The sequence below is a fragment of the Stegostoma tigrinum genome, chromosome 15 (assembly GCF_030684315.1).
Source record: "Stegostoma tigrinum isolate sSteTig4 chromosome 15, sSteTig4.hap1, whole genome shotgun sequence".
Lineage (NCBI taxonomy): Eukaryota > Metazoa > Chordata > Chondrichthyes > Orectolobiformes > Stegostomatidae > Stegostoma > Stegostoma tigrinum.
In genome coordinates, this window is record NC_081368.1 from 22495850 (window position 1) to 22507932 (window position 12083).

The following is a 12083-nucleotide window of genomic DNA, read 5'->3' on the forward strand; positions in this document are numbered from 1 at the left end:
AAGTATTTTTCTTGATTAATCCTTCAAAGATTAAGTATAATGACGATGACATGAACTGTCATCTGAGAACAAGATGTGGTGTGTGGGTTTGTTCTTTCCTATACATTTTTCCTCTGGCGGGGACTTCAGGATGATATCCAGAAAAAAAATTATATTGTGGATCCTGTGCCATAGGGCTAAAAGCATTAAATAGGTATCTTATTAACTTTGATCTGCAGCTCCCGAAGAATTAAAGATGGAAGTACAATATTGTTAATGCTGTCCTTTCATTACCTTACTTAATCTCTACATTCAATTACATTGCATTTTCTACTTTTTTTTATTTTTCTGCCAAACTATTGTTGGAGGTATTGAGGCATTTTGTTTTGAATCTGACTTACAGATAAATGGGACAGCTGAGGGCCTTGCCCACAGTGGGTGTGGAGAAAAGAAGTCACAAGATTTGAAGAGTCCTCAGTTTATCTCATTTAATTTTTAATTAAATCCATCCACTGGTAGAGAGATGTTAATAGAGAGTTCAGCACTAATGGCCCCTTCCTCACTGCTGCCTTAAAAGTAAGCTCCAGATGGCAGGAACATCAATTCTTGAAACAATTCCCGAAAAGGAGTGCTGTTTCTATTTCTCACTTGACATGACTTGTTTTCAAATTTCATCCGCTGCCTACTCTCTGCGCCTTGAGAACCACCTCCGGACAGCTCAATCTCGTCTGTTGAAATATATTTCAAGAATTGGTTCTCTGAAAGCAGAAAGCACATTGAGAAGTTAAGCTCAGAATTCAGTATATATTTCAACCTTTTGCCTTAACTTCTGAATGTCACAGTGTGAAGACTCAAGTGTACTATCTGGAAAGTTTAGTGATTAGAGAAAGGAGTAAAATAGATGAGGGTAGGGCAGTGAATCTTGTCTATATGGACTTTAGTAAGGCTTTTGTCAAGTTTCCACACAGCAGGTTAGTCATGGAGGTTAGGTTACATCGGATCCAGGGAGAGCTAGTTAATTGGATTCAAAATTGGCTTGATGATAGGAAGCGGGTGATGGTTGAAGGTTGGACTAGAGGCCTGTGACTAGTGGTCCACAGGGATCAGTGCTGGGGCCTTTGTCTAGTGTGGTCAAGGAAAATCACTTGCTGGTCTATTCTAGAAGAGGCTCCTGTATTAAACCAGAAGTGGTTCATTGCATGTTAGCAACTTGTTGCAGATGAACGGATAAAAGAGGAGTGGAAATATGCCAAACAGCCCCTTTGAGCCTCTCTGCCATTCAATAAGTTCATTGTCTTGTAAATTCTAAAGACTCTAATAATTGTTGATACCCTTGCCTAACAGGAATCTACTTACATTTGACTTGATAAAATTAGTAACATTGCCTCCACTGCCTTCAGAGACAGCGAGTTCCATTGAAATAAAACTGACAGAATTTCACCCCATTGATCCAATAGACTTCAATCAAGCTGTCCCTCACTCCTCTAAACTCCAGTGGAAACAATCTTAGCTTGGTCAACCTATCCTAAGGGCAGTCCATTCATTCCAGAGTTCAATCTTGTAGACTTCTTCTGAACAATCTCTAACGCATTTACATTCATCTTTAAATAATCAGACTAAAACTGCACTCAGTATTCACAATAAAAACTGAAAGAACTGCAGATGCTGTAAATCAGGAACAAACAGGGTTGCTGGAAAAGCTCAACAGGTCTGGCAGTATCTGTAAAGAAAACAAAACAGAGTTAACGTTTCGGGTCCAGTGATCCTACCTCAGAATTGTTCCACCATCCTGCATCAACATCTTTTAGGATCCAAGGTGGGAGTGATAAGGACCAGGAGCCATCTCTGTCTTTAGTCACATCAGTTTGTATAATGCTACTTCTCTAGTGATGGTGGTGGTACTTCATTCTTGCCAATATTCTTTATTATTAATGAGATGTTCAAAGTATCTTCCACCGTAAAGACTGATAGAAATTATTGTTTAACTCTTCTGCCATTTTCTTGGTCCCCATAACTGCCTTCACAGATTCAGATTCGGAGGGGCCTATGTTCATAAGACGTCTATCTTCCTTTTGATATTTAGAGAAGCTCTTTTTGTCAGCTCCTATGATCCTCACTAGTTTGACCTCATAGATATTTTCTGTCTCTTTGCTAGATTCTGAATTTATCCCAATTATAAATTGTTATACAAAATATACTGTTATGTTGTTTACACCTCAGTCTGCCCCTTTACTGATTTAATCCCACACTTGACATTAATGAGTATATTTCTCTCCTCTGCTGGTACCTCAATGGCTCTGGTCTTAGATCACAATTATTTGACCTTGCTAAATCATACATGACCAAATAAGCTTAATGTCAAATGGATTGGAGATTTATGGCAATTCATCATATCCATTTTGACAATACATAACAAGGGGGACAGCAGGTAGCTCAGTGGTTAGGGACCCAGGTCTGAATACACCCGGGGGTGACTGCCTGTCAGGAGTTTGCACATTCTCCCTGTGTCTGCGTGAGTTTCCTCTGAGTGCTCTGGTTTCCTCCCAAGTCCAAAGATGTGCAGGCTAGGTGGATTAGCCATGCTAAATTGCCTGTAGTGCTCAGGGATGTGTAGATTAGGTGGATTATAGGGGGATGGGTCTGGGTGGACTGCTGAGAGAGTCAGTGTGGACTTGTTGGGCTGAAGGGTCTACTTCCACACTGTCGGTATTCTATGAACAAGAACACCATACTTTCAATACTAGAGTTGTAATTGGAGTTTTTCCATATCAGAATTTTCATTTAAACTTCTGTCACTTGCATGATGATTGGAGTGATTCATGTTGGAGTACGGTCCCATTAGCATCAGCTACCTTCCAGTGCTTTGCCCAAATAGTCTGCCTTTGTATGCAAAGTTTACCATTCTTAGTATTTGCCTGTTGCAAAGTTGTATATATTCAGACCTGTGCTCACTCAATGTCTGAACGTATGCATATTCCAATGGGAATTTCTGGGTAACAAAATGAGTACCTTGTCTGATTTTTCATCTTCCTAGCTTAAGCCTCATTTATATAAAGTGATTTAGGTGAGAATTTAGAAGGCACGGTTACTAGGTTTGTGCATGACACCAAAGTTGTTGGCATTGTAGGCAGAGAAGAAGGTTTTCTAGGATTATAAAGGGATCTTGATCAAATGGGTCAATGGGCTGGAAAATGGTAGATGGAGCCCAATCTGGATAAATCAAAGATATTGTATTTTGGTACAAGAAATATGGGTAGGGCTTTTACAATTAATGGTAGGGCCTCAGGTAGTGTTGTAGAACAGAGGGAACTAGGGGTGCAGGTACATAATTCTTTAAAGTTTGCATCACATATAAACAGGATGGTGAAAAAAGCATTTGACGCATTTGCCTTCATTGCTCAGATTTTTGAGTATAGGAGTTGGGACCTTGTGCTGAGGTTACACAGGGCATTGGTGAAGCCTGTTCTGGAATACTGTGCTCAGGTTCTGTTCATCCAGTTATATGAAAGATATTGTCAAGCTGGAGAAGGTTCACAAGAGATTTACCAGGATGTCTCTGGATATGGAAGGCTTTAGTTATAAGGAAAGGCTGGATATGCTGGAACTTTTTTCACTGGAGCATACAAGAGATGACCTGATAGAAGTTTATAAAATAATGAGGTGTATATTGAAAGTTGATGGTAATTGCTTTTTTCCTAAAATGGGGGATTTCAAGACTAGGGGACACATTGAGGAGAGGGATGAGAATAGACACAAGAGATAAATTTTTCACAGAGGGTGGTTCATTTGTAGAATGAACTTCCTAACGAAGTGGTGGAAGTAAGTACATTTACAATATTTAAAAGACATTTGCAAAAATACAGGAATAGGAAAGGCTTGGAGGGATACAGGCCAGGAGCAGGCAGGTGGGATTAGTTTAGGAAATAGTAGAAACTGCAGATGCTGGAGAATCTGAGGTAACAAAGTGTAAAGCTGGATGAACACAGCAGGCCAAGCAGCATCAGAGGAGCAGGAAGGTTGACGTTTCGGGCCTAGACCCTTAGTTTATAGGCAGGTGGGATTAGTTTAGTTTGGTATTATGCTCAATATGGACTGGTTGGGCCAAAGGGTCTATTTCTGAACAGTATGACTCTTTGACTTTAATTGTGTTTTCACTTGAATGAGATTTGGGAAGTTTTTGACCTGAATTTGTAAGTTATTTAAAACTCACAACTGCATTTTATCCCAAAATGCAATTCTGGTAGTCTTCCCATGGGTGAAATTTTCTATGAGCTCCCGATGTACAAAAAAAATTTCCTTTCAAATAGAGTTGATCTTAAAAGTATTTCTGGGCAAACTTGATCCGACAGGAAAGACCAGGACATCTGCTGGTGTTGGAGCTGTTCCAACCAAAGCTGATAGGGAAAGCTGCCCACTGAACTGCTCATGCATTTTACCACCAGTCTTCCAATACCGGCCATTCCCATTGCCTCTGTCACAGTGAGCTGAGTGAGCCTTGGTGTACAACAGAGAAAGGGAAGCCATGCACCCACCTCCTAATGCAAGAGAAGGAGACAATGTCCTTTAACTGCAGCTGCTGTTAGAGAAATCGGTACTAAGGCAATGTCAAATAAACTTCTGTAAATACTTTTCAGATAATGCATAGCTTTTCAGAATTCTTTTATAACACTCAAATTTATTCTTTTGGAGTACCTTAAAATTTCTTTTAAATATTTAAGCACATCATTAGTTAAAGTATAATTAGTTTCTCTTATTTTAACATTCAGTGTTAATCAATGATTCTTAAATGAATAAATGTTGGTGACCAATGTAAATGGGGTATGGGGGGGTGAGGAAAGTAGGTGAGGGGGTAGATGGCATCATGGTGAGGCAGTAGTTGGAGAGGCAAGCAGTTAGCTAGATTGGTGAATAAGTTGGCTGGATGGTGGGCAGAATCTTGTGGAGAATGTAGACTTAATTTCAGATCATCATTTTCAGTTAAGTGCTAAAGTAGAATGATTGCTTTGTAATGCATATCTGGTTCGAGCAAATGCTTAGCTCTTGTGTACTTGTAAAACACAATTAGAACAAAGCTGACTTTTTTGGTGATATTTGTGGGCAATACCACCTGCTTGAATCCAATGAATATTGAGAAAGAATTGTCATTACAGAACACTGACTGCTGAAGGAGCAAACACAACAATGCTGTATTTTGTTCTGCACGATCTTCAATTCTTTTGTGATCTTCTCTACAGCAACCATGTGAAACGACCTTTCGTACCTGCTTTACCTGCTGTTTGGCAGATTTGTTTGCTTTAGTAGTATTTTCCAATTCTTCCCAACCTGGCATGATTGGATCCATTTTCAGTAACACTGGAAGATGGGAACAAGCTTTCCTTAATTTTCTCTATGCCTGTAGCACTTTTAGTCCATTCCTTTTATTTCATTGGAATGGGAGGAGGCTTTTCAGTCATTCAAACCTATTGCAAAAAAAGGGCAATTAGGGACTGGCAAAAAACTGATCTTGAAAATGATGCAACATTGCAATGCGCCTTCACCATAACCCAAGTGTACCAAATTTGAACTTGTAATCAAGCTCGAGTGTTATTTGAACCAAAAATATTGTGATTCACAATTAGAAATGCTACCAACTAATACACATTCACATTGGGTAGGGAGAAGTAGGAACAGGTGGAATTTGACAAGATTTCACACCAGAAATTGCAGGAGACCAAGGCTGAAAGGACTGAGGTCACCTGTGTTAAGGGAGATATTGGAAACTCAACATTTTGTGAAACCAAATTTACTCTATTCACATATGTTACCATTGTCTGGTTTTTATTTGACAAAATACTGATTTTTTTCTTTCCTTTATCCTGCAGTAATGTGTGCAATATTAAATAATCTGTCAGTTAAGAATCCAGTAGGGCAAATAAATTCCAAAAATAGTAAATAAATGCAAATTGCATTTGGTTTGAAGTAAACTACTGCTTGGTTCAGACATTTAGTTCATTTCAAAAGCAATTAATCTCAACACCACTTTTTAACATTCAAAGAAATCTTGCTTTTCCATTTCTTTTTACTCATGAGGCAAGTCAACTTTTGGCTCTCACTTTCATATCAACCATTCTGTTCAGGTTTCTCATCATTGGCCTTTAGCAATATCTTCAACCATCTTGGTCCTGCAAATTTTGCCAAATAAGTTTCATAAGTACATTTCACCAATACGTTTCACCAAGATCAAACACAACAATAATTACATCCATCTTAGTCTGCAATTTGATCAGAGCAATGTTTCCCATTTTATACATAGAGAAGAAAGTGGTGCAGAATTATCACGTCTATCACTTATATCAAATATTATTTCCAACTCGTTTTAACCTCTCATTCTTTTCCTGCTAAAGGCCAAACAGATGCAAGGATTCCTTAGCAGTTATAAAATGAAATCAGTAAGGCTGCTTTGGTTTTCAGCAATATTAATGTATGTGAAAGGGCAACTAAATGACACTTTGGTACTGCAGCAACTTATAAAGGATAGGTGTAAGCAAAATGATTTTGATGCCAACCCATTACCGATATTATCACCATGTTCTTTATAAACTGTTGCTTAAGGCTAATGCTAATACCACTAATAATGCTGATAAAGGTTTAATGGTTTTCAGAAGGCTATGGCAAAGAATAGTCTCTATTTTATACAATAAGGAGAACTAATAATTTCCTTACATGTAGTAATCTAAATGTTCTTCAGGAACAGGGCTGAATGCTTTATATCAATATTGTTTGCTTGTTATTTATCTGCCTAAGGATTGAGCAGCATTAAAAAAGTACGTGGATATAGTATTTGAGGGTTGCTTTGGATGCGGACAAACATAAATGGCAGAAAGAGGCAATAATTCTAACTACCCATGAAACATCATTAAAATAAATTTATCTCCTAAACAAGATAAATATAATTTGAAAGCATCACACAGTCATAAATGACCAGTTGGTACACACTACCTTAATAACACATGATTGTTCCCCAACAGTACAAGCTACCATTGAAACTTGGCTGTATTTCACAACAAATTCACTGGCTTGTTGCCACAATGCTTTGGTCAGGTAGACCTCCCCCTCAATCCTTCCATTCAAAAGTTGTTAACTCTTTGAAGTCTGTCCAGTCACTAATGCTAAAGGAGTAAAAATAGGTGCAATTTAGAATGAGCTGGTAGCTTTAATGATCTGTTTTTCAATCTCATGAAGCAGCCATTGATCAATTGGGCCTGCCTCTTCTTTCCGTAGGAGGGGATTAGCATGGAACAGATGGTCAACTTAGTTGCATCAATCGATAGACTCCAGAATGAATACTGAATTCAAAGTGCAAACATCTATAGTGCCATCACGACCGAGTAGCTATAGTATTTTAAAATGCTAAAAAGTGATTGCTACATCTGTAATCAATAGTATTACTTCGTTAGTACCTTAATTTAACTTCTTTTGGTGTTTGAAATAAATACAGTAAACATGACTACGTTTTACTTTTGTTCATATCAGCTACTTTTTCTATTACCAAACAGGTAATCTTGTAAAGACTTCCTCTCCCTCAATAAGGGCAAAAACACCAAGTTCTTTGACAAATCAAGCTGATTATGGTTAAAATGTGGCTTATTTTGATGCATCACCCTAAATTCATTCAATGGTGTTAGTTTCTCTTCATATGTTTACATTATAGTATGGCAAGTAAACAGGTAATCTCTCAAACCTGTAGCACAAAGGAATTCAGAGAGCAGGTTTTATCTCTAAAGGAGATACATTGCCACTTAAGCACATACAAAAACTTGGTGTCTTATTTAATTTTCTTGTGGGAGTTTTCTTGTATGATCAGTTTAATGGTGATGTTAGCACTAGGATAATCTTGATGTATGTATTAAGTATGAGAATGAGGTACCAAAAAATTCTTATGGTTGGGTATTAGTAGCTTTCAAAAACATTAAATCAAGGTGTAAAAAGGACAGGAGGAAATAAACATAATAACTATCACTAGAGAGAAATTACTAGGAAAATGCTTTGGGCTAAAGGCCTTATTGCCTGGACCAGGTGGGTCACATCTTAGGATAGTAAGGGGAAGTATAGAGATAGTGGATGCACTGGCAGTAATCCTTAAACTCTGGAGGGGTTGCAGCGGATCAGAAAACTGCTAATGGACTGAATCTCCTTTGTTTTGCTAAGTGTCAGTTTGGTTGAGTTTTTCTGGAGAGTTTCACGCCAATGAGGCCTAGCAAATTCTCTTGCTATAACTTACAAAACACACTTCATTAACTGAAGAAGGGTCTAGACCTTAAACGTCAGCCTTCCTGCTCCTCTGATGCTGCTTGGCCTGCAGTGTTCATCTAGCTCTATACCTTGTTATCACATTATTAACTACTTATCTTGCGCCTACGGTGACCCACACCCCCCACAGCGAATTCTAGCCCCATTTTACCATGCACTGTTTACAAAATAAACCTCACCACTTATTGGTTTTCTGCCAAAACATTGGCATCCCACTGTGCACCTGGCAAAGAGTTGGCAACCTGATGTTGCTGCTCACCAGCAATGTAATGGCACACCAAAGCCACATTGCCTATGGCACATAGATTGACTCTCCCTTGAATGTATAAGTCTATTTTCTTACGTTAGCCTTTATTAAACAACCAAGCTACACTGCTAACCGACCTCCTGTCTAAAACACCTTCTAAGTCACTACTGTCCTCAATGCCCAATACAGACCTGCGTCTTGCCACTATTCAGTAAGGGAACATTGCAATAGGCGGTTTTTTAAAGCCAGCAAATGTGAACACAAATAAAACAATAGGGACTGCAGTTTTCCCCACAATGCAAACAAATCTGCCATGATGATCCGGGACTATTTTACATTCTATGGTTGACTTCTGCACACAGCTCTCCCCTCTAGAACCAGGAGTCAATCAGGTCCTGTCTGACTTGTAGCCCCCAATGCAGCTGAATACTGTTGTGCACAATGCACAAGGGGGCCTTGCTCATTAAAGTCTTCATCCTCCTCCATGGATGTGTCCTCGCATCCCCTGTGCTCCCTAGCACCCACCACAGTCTTGTGGTGCACCAGTTCTGCAAGGCTGGGAATGATAATGTTCTGGACTATACTGGAAAGCCAATCTAAAACTGGACCATGTGGTAGAACTGTATCTTCAATAGCTCATCAGCTGCTCCACCATGGCCTTGGTTGAAGCACTGACAGCACTGTATCTACCCTCCATATCAGTCCGAGGATTGTGTCATCAGTCATTACCACTCTGGGCAGTTCTTGTCCCTTAGTAACAAGCCTCAAGGCACCCAGACTCAAATGCACCTGGTGTGGAAGAATGCCCTGAGATTTAAGAGTCATGGAACCTGCTAGGGTAGTAGGCACACCCAGTGGTAACAGCAATCACAAATTCTCTAGATATTGGTTGAATAAAATAACTCGCTTCTTGGTGAATTCCACAGCGTTGAGATTTAGCCCTATCAGTGCCATAGTACTGGTACTAGCACTTGGGGAAAGCCAACCAAGTTTCTGATTCCTACTGTCTGGGCTGCAGCACTGACCTTGTCACTGAGGAACAGTAGGAACTGGTGTGGTCTTGAACAGATGGTTAAGATGGTGGCAGCCTAAGACTCCTCAGCTTGCCAGCTCATTTCCCTCTTTCTCCCCCCCCACCCCCACTGATGCAGTTTTACTGTCCCCACCCCAAAATTTTAACTTCTTGAAGTACCTTACCTGGAGGGAATGGAGAATGGAGTCCAAGATCAGCCTGTCACGGGAGATGAGTTGCAGCTGGGGCGGGAGCAGACCAAGCATGAGCTGGGCCCCGGAAGTGAGTTGTGGCCAGAGCTCAAAGCGGGAGCAGAGCAAATCCAGGCCAGTTGGGGGACAGGGCCTGGAGGTGAGCCCTGGACAGAGCCCAGAATATTGAGGCAGCAAGGGCTCTGATAACAGGACTATAACCTGAGTACGTTGAAGACATATTTATTCTCATTCTGGACTACTTAAGCTCTCTATTCCCATGCTAGTCTGTTTTTACATGATTTCAATTCAGTAACAACACTTGAAGTGTCTCTATCTAGGTCTCCTGAACTTAAGATTGCACCAAAAGGCAACATTACAAAGCTTTAACTGCTCTCACTTGACAATAAAGGCCATCCTATTATAAAGGCTATTCTATAACATTGGTAACTGTCCTGACGTATTTGTGGGTGCTGACTGAGATCCCACACAGGTCACCTGTCACTCCCTAGAAGGAGCCACTCAACAGTTCAAATCATCTGTTACCTTCACTGCCACCAGCCTCCCACTGCTGTATCCCTTATGTCCTACTCCAGACATTCGTATAGCTCTGTTACAGTGCTCTGGTTTATACATATTCTCTGTTTACACATACAAAACAGATGGGGAAAAATATGTGTCATGAGAGGCGGGAGAGACTGGGAAGGCAATTCAATGCTTGCTCTTCACATGGTTTAGCTGGTACTGCTCCTTGATTCTCCTTCTCCAAGTGCTTTCACATGTTTGTAGAAGGCACAGAATGACTGGGTCACATTTATAAAGTTTCTGGCTTACTGATTAACAGCCACAGCTTACAGAGGTTGCTGAAGGAAAAAGTAAACTGGCTTTCTTCAGACTTAAGGTGATTTTTACTTTAGAGAAAATAATCAGCTCCTGAACATGCAGGGATCCAATAACTTAACCTGAAAATTCACATCTCCAAGGTGTTCAGTTACCTGGGAGCCAAACATATAACTGTTGGTCGTCAGGAGGCTGTTGTCATCAATAACTAGTTACTCACTCACAGATGAATCAGCTACTTGTTGCTGGCTGAATCCTCATTGGTACACAGACACCTGGCTCGATCAGCCCAGGGCTCCATCCAGGACTTACCTGCTTTTAAGCAATTTTTCGATAATCTGGGTTTTCAAAACAATCCTTTGCTTTTGACAAAGAAAAGAACAGAAAGATAAAAATACATGGTCTGTACAATATTATTATGGTGAGATATGTAATTACTGATGTCATTTAAAAACTCAATCCCTCTTAATAGGCAATTCACCCCTTCCCTAGCAAGAATCTCACCTTGCTTTGTGGAATTGGCTTAAAAGATGCAGTGAGCTGCACATGATGTTGAGATAGGCCTCACTGGAAATCTCATCTAATTCTGTCACATTTCTCACCACAGCCCCTCTCATTTATGCCCTTATAAGACTTTGACACATGTAATATGCTTATTCAAAAGGGAAAAATACCTTAATTAGGTATCAAATGAATAATTGGTTTAATATCTGTCATAGGGAAATGTTAGAGTTTATTATGAAGGATGCACTATTCGAGCATTTAGAACTGCAGCATATAATTAAATAGAGTAGGCTTGTCCATGAAGAGGAAATAATACCTAACAAGTTTATTGGAATTCTTTGAGGAGATAACAGGGTAATAGCTAAAGAATATATATTGTAGTTTATATTTAAATATATTTGGTTTATCAAGAGGCAGTGAGGTACAGCACATAATAAAATACTTAATAAAAAAAAGAACCCTAATGTTTTAGGCAACATTGATAGAGGATTAGTTAACAATTAGAAGACAGAGAACTGTGATAAGGGAGGCATTTTTAGGATGACGATTTGTAACTCATGGAGTGCTACCAGGGATCAAGGTTGGGCTGTGAAGTAAAGACTGATTTATGTATTTTTAATACAATTTTAAAGTTTGGATTTTAAACTAGTGGCATTTGGCTTCAATGAAGATGTTTAATAATTAACTTGTAAATAAGTTGAGCCTGTACTCATTGGAGTTAACAAGAATGAGAGACAACTTTATTAAAACATGAGATTGGTAGGGAATGTTGATAGGTTAGATGTGGAGAGGCTGTTGCCCCTTGTGGGACAGTCTACAACCACAGCACATAACCTGAGAGTGAATCGTTTAAGGACACATGCCAGGATGAATTTCCTCTGTCTGAATAAAATAAATTTTTGAAATTCTATATCACAAAGACCTATTGGGAGTGGGCTGTTAATTATATTCAAGGCTGTGAAAGACAGATTTTTAACTGGTAAGGGATCAAGGGTTACAGGGAGAGATAGGAAAATGGAGT

At 39.5% G+C, this 12083-nt stretch overlaps 1 long non-coding RNA gene across 2 annotated transcripts in view; it reads right to left on the reverse strand.

The window, feature by feature from the left end:
- Positions 1-360: 360 nt before the first annotated feature.
- Positions 361-12083, reverse strand: part of LOC125459046 (uncharacterized) — a 71263-nt gene continuing 59540 nt past the window's right edge. Inside the window, exons 1-3 of one of the 2 annotated variants that reach the window (XR_007248945.2) lie at positions 6072-6531; positions 5240-5438; positions 361-737 (exon numbers count right to left, since the gene is read on the reverse strand). This is a non-coding gene — a long non-coding RNA (uncharacterized LOC125459046). Of the gene's footprint in view, positions 738-5239; positions 5439-6071; positions 6532-12083 lie in introns of those variants that run through there. The other variant, XR_009446691.1, reaches the window with a different exon arrangement.